This window comes from Macaca nemestrina, chromosome 2, assembly GCF_043159975.1.
Source record: "Macaca nemestrina isolate mMacNem1 chromosome 2, mMacNem.hap1, whole genome shotgun sequence".
NCBI lineage: Eukaryota > Metazoa > Chordata > Mammalia > Primates > Cercopithecidae > Macaca > Macaca nemestrina.
Window position 1 is genome coordinate 22,021,105 of NC_092126.1, and position 5,477 is coordinate 22,026,581.

The window sequence follows — 5,477 nt, forward strand, 5'->3', positions numbered from 1 at the left end:
TAAAGAAATCCCTTTCTTTATGTATAATATCAATGCCACAATCTTTTCTGTCATACTTCCTAATATAAGAATAAAAGTTTGGGGGACAGTAAGACCCATAAAATAAAGTCATACAAAGTGAGGCTGCTTTAGACCAAGCCTGCCCCTAGAGTTTTGTTCTTAAAGTGACTCTTACTTAACTGGAACCAGTCTGAGAGGAAAACAGAATTTTCTAAACTTTGGGGGCTGCAGCATTCTATGATTAGGATTTCTCAAAGAGATACTACAAGAATACCATTTTGAATTTGTGGTCTTGCTTGCTCTGGTTCATAGGGTGAAAAAAAAAAAAATTCTAAACTAGTTCCCCTAGTCAGCCTTAAAGAATCAACTTCCTACATATTTTCCTCTTTATATAAGACCAACTCCTTCATGAGACAGGAATAGCTTTGAGATTTCAGCATATATTTCCTATTCAGAAGAAACAGCAGATAAAATGCAGGCTCATTTTACCTAAGCAAAAACACTAATCAGCTTATAGACACCAGAGAAGCATCCACAACCCAACAATGTGTGAAGATTCAAATGTAATAAATGGTGGGTCTTCTTTTGAAAAGCAATTAGGAGTCATCCAATACCTATGAGTTAATCTATATGAAGGGTTTAATTTGGGCAGCCTTCTATTCTGCCTTCCTTTCCTTCCTCTAATTGAGTAAACAAATGCATTAGTCAGCAAGGCTAAGTCTTCTAGGGTGAAATGTCTTGTGGTTCTAACCATTCTGCCTCATTTCCAGGATATTAACAAGACATTTGAAGATGATTTTAAAGATAATAAGATATAGCCCTTTGGAAGAAAAGCAGATTAGGGGCTTCCAGCCAGTGCATTGCTAAACATACTCACTGAAACTTAATATCTTAAAAGCATTTCCTTCCTAAGGTGTGCTCATCTTAAAAAAAAAGCTTTTCAGGGAAACACTCGTGTTTGGGGCCCACAAAAAGAGCCTAGCACTGAAGCCAATTCTAATTTCCAGTGGGTGAAAGGAGTCCAGGGATTCTCTATGCACAGAGGGAAAAGTCAATCATTATCTGCTGACTGATCATACATTCAGCAGGGATGAAGATGTAATTTGCAGTCAATGGCATGGACAATTGTTAAATATTTTGACAGTCACCCCTGTTGTCAGCTGGATTTTTCACCTGCAGATGTTGTTACTTGACAATACCATCTGCCTTGAGTATAAGTGCTTTATTATTTTCTGTGGTCAGGCCAGTTTTCCAGATGCTTCCTCTTCCTTAAAAGTTAGCAAGGAAAAAAAAAAAAAAAGAACACAGCCAGGCACAAAGAAGACTGCTAGCCCAGCAACAGCTGCTGTAGCAGTCTGACCTTCTAGAACACTGATGCTTTAATTTCTTTCCTGCCCAGTAAAGGTGGGGTAACCTGCCTGTCAAAAGAATGCCATTCTAAAACACATGGAAACAGGGAGGGCCTCTGTCTTCCTGGAACTTAAGTTCTAGTGGGAGAAAGATGGACAATAAGTAGGTAAATAAATCATGTCAGATAATAATAAGTATTATGAAGAATAAAAGTAGTTGTAATAAGACACAGTAACTGAGAGATGGAGGTGAGTGGCTATTTTAGATAGAAAGATCAAGAAAATCCTCTTATAGGAAGTATGACATTTGAGATGAAAGCTGAAGGATAAACAGTAGCCAAACTAGTTTTAACACTTTAGAATGTTTTTTACACTTCTTTTTAGATGTGCTTATATAATTTATTTTTGATAGTTTTACTGTACATTTATTTTTAAATAAAAACAAAAGACAAATCCAAGTTTTCCAGGCAAATAAACTCATAACTTTATCACATCTGATACTATCATCTTCTGTATAAGCTTTTAATTAAATTGTTTCTACACACTTCATGTTGTTTGATTTGATTAAATGTCTATTATTCATTGTGCAAATATTTACTAAGCTAAAATAGAAACAAACATTAAGAAACAAATTTTTACCTTGTAATGTAAAACAAAAGAAAGATAGGGTTTCTTAATGCTATTCTATGCTTGAATGTTGGCACTCTTTGTTTTTCAAACCTTATTTATCAAAACTGATAGTAGCCTCAAGAAGTTTAATGATACTGGTCCTGGTATTTTTTGCCATATTTATTACATAGCAATAGTATTTACAAGGCTGAAGTAGCTGACACATATTGGTAGTCACTGTATAATTTTGATTACAGTTATAAAAATTTAGTTTATGGATTAACTCTGTACCCTGTCATCTTTTAGCCTGCCTGTTCTTTCTTGGAATAAAATACATATCCCTTAGGGTTAAGATCCATAGTTCCAGAATATTCTCAGCCATCTGGTTCAGGTACAGGGTAAAGTTAAGCTGGAAATAATAATTATTAGCTAAAAGAAGCTTCTTTTGTCTTACCCGCTTCCCAAGGGCTCTGTTTGTAAAAAGAGTACAGACCAGAAATCCTGTGCCTTGCTAAATTCTTTCCATGTGCCATCCTATTGCTGAGCTTTCGTTTCCTCATTTTTTAAATGAGAAACAAAATATCTGCCCTATCACCACTTACAGGTGTGATTTATAGATTTAATGAGAATATATCAAAATACTTTATAACCCACAAAACATAAATTTATATAAGGCTAGCCACTTTGAATTGAACATCCTCTAAATTCTAGAAATAGTACTGGAAGCTTTGCATATATAGTGTTACCTCTTAATTCTCAATACAACCCCTCAGTTTTTATAATTACATTCAATATATAAATGAGTTAAGAGAAGTGCAAAAAAAGTTAGGTAATTTGACAAAGGTAAATAGCTAGAGGGGGCAAAGTTGGGATTCAACACAATATTGCTTCCAAATAGAGGCTTTACTTTTCCCTTCTACTCAGAGCTTAACACAGCAACCTTAAGAATGGTGGGTGAGACTAAGAAAACTTGGAATGGGGAGGAATCTATGAGTAGCCTACTTTGACAAAACACCCTGATAAAATCTATGCTGTATTTTAGAATCCCTGAGCTTCATATATTGTTTTATAGTTTTTATTAATCAACTATAAGATGAAAAGTGAAAAATAAATGTTCAGATGCAAAAATACGATATGCCATCCCACCCAAGCTTATATTTTAAAATTCTACTTTACTCATTTTATCAAGCATATAAATAAATCACAAATAACATGAACTAAGAAAAACATAAAGACTTCCTTTGCTTTTGGAAAACAGCTGAGAAACAACAGAAAATTATTTTTAGAAATACAGAAAAAAAAAGTTGCTTTTATAGTAGCCAATATGACCTCATTGGGCATTAAGACACATCTCTGTTTGTAACTTTAATACAGCTATAGTATTACTATTTATAAACATCAAGGCTTCCAGTCAAAACTGAGTATTTTGCCACACTAATCTTCAAATTGCATCACTAAAAATGTAGTTATACACACCAATTTCTAATCGCAGAACATTCTACACAATAGATTTTAATCACTGGAATAAATAATTGCTCAGAAAAGCAGTACTGCTTCAATTACAATATGATTTTCCAGTCAATATTCCTGTTTTCCAGTAAAAAGATTTCATGAGCAGAAACATTGAGCTCCTTGTGTTTTCATCAATCAAGAGAACACTTCTGGGCCGGGCACAGTGGCTCACGCCTGTAATCCCAGCACTTTGGGAGGCCGAGGTGGGCGGATCACTTAAGGTCAGAGCTCGAGACTGGCCTAGCCAACATGGTGAAACCCAATCTCTATTAAAAATACAAAAAATTAGCCAGGTGTGATGACAGGCTCCTGTAATCCCACCTACGCAGGAGGCGGAAGCAGGAGAATCTCTTGAACTTAGGAGGCGGAGGTTGCAGTGAGCTGAGACTGCGCCACTGCACTCCAGCCTGGACCACAGAGCGAGACTTTATCTCAAAAAAATAAAAAAAGAGAGAGAACATTTCTGAGCAGCTTCCATGCAAACATTTTTAACAGGTTGACACATATCTGTAATCTTCGCTCCTCATAATGGCACTGCCAGACACAGGCATGTGAACTCCTACCTCGGCACCCTTATGGACAGTGTCAGGACCTACTCCACCATCACCTCTATATCCAAAGATAGGAGCTGGGTCCTCAACCAGTGAACCTTTGGCATCATATCTTTCATAAATTTCTGTTCTCCAAATCCAGGTTCCATTGTCATTACCAAGGCCATATCTATTTTATTAGCGTACGGTGCCAAATACTCAACTGTTGTTCCCAGTTTAATGGCAAGGCCAACATTCAGCTCATTCTCCCAAATGTCTTTAATCAAAGCCCTTGAGTTCTCAGTAGCCTCGAGATGAAAGGTGTACTGATTGGCACCTGCTCCAGCCATTGGCTTTACCCACTATTTACGGCCTGAACTCTCTCATGTGCATGTCAAAGAAAGAGTCCTGACCTAGCTGCTTTTGAAGGCTTTCTACCACAGAGTCGATTATCTAGAGGCACCTGTCCCCAAATTGGCAGGGCCACTGTTGAGGAGAGGTGGGCCAATCTTGCAGTCTGACACCATAGTCTGGGCTTATATAATGTTTTCTTGATCTATTATAGAAGTATCTTTAAATATTCTTCCACAGCATAATTTTAATATTTTATTTGAAGATAAATAAACACACTAAGAAATTAACCATCACCTGTAATCCCTCCATGTAAAATCAATCACATAATGAAGTTAAGGTTCCCCATTCTTCTGCCTATTTTGCCTTTCCAATCCCTATGCCCCTGTTCCTAACTCTCATTGCTGTGCCAGAGGAATTGCTAGTAACAATCTGCTTGATGACTGAATTACTGACAAGCATTCTGTATTGACATATTTAATTCAAATGTGGTAGATAATTTGAAAAGTCTTAAGAGTTCTCTCCTTGTTATTTTTCCTGGATATGATTTTACCTTTCCTGTGCAAAAACCAATGCAAGTCCCAAAGGCCGAAGACTGTCCTCAGTTCCCTCTTAATTGTGTAACTGAATGGCAAGCACCAAATAAAAAGTGGCTCCCCGCACCACAGTAACAATGAGAAATGATAGACTATGAGCTATGTGCCCAATAGTCAGCAAAAGATTTTACATATATCCTTATTTCATCCTCACAAAACAACCGCTCTAGCCTATACTGTCTCTACTGTCTCTGTAAATGTCCTTATTTTAGAAGTGAGGCTCGTAGATTAAATAAATTGCCCAACATCACATAGCAAGAGACATGCAAAAGTTTATGTTCAGGTCTGGCTGATTTCATCAGCCCTGCTCTAGATGAAGGGTTGGCAAACTATGGCCCAAACCAGCTTACCACTTGTTCTTGTACAGCCTGAGAGCTAAGAATAAATTTTACATTTCCTAATGGTAAGGAAAAAAAAAAGAATAGTCTCTTGTGACATATAAAAATTATATAAAATTAAAATTTCAGTGTCCATAAATTGTTTTATTGGGCCACAGCTACACTCATTTGTTATGTGTTATCTATAGCTTT

The 5,477-nt window shown here is 36.6% G+C and overlaps 1 pseudogene; it reads right to left on the bottom strand.

Annotated features, from left to right (window-relative positions):
- Positions 1 to 3,897: 3,897 nt before the first annotated feature.
- On the bottom strand, positions 3,898 to 4,527 carry LOC105488967 (ribulose-phosphate 3-epimerase-like; annotated as a pseudogene).
- Between the last annotated feature and the right edge of the window lie 950 nt (positions 4,528 to 5,477).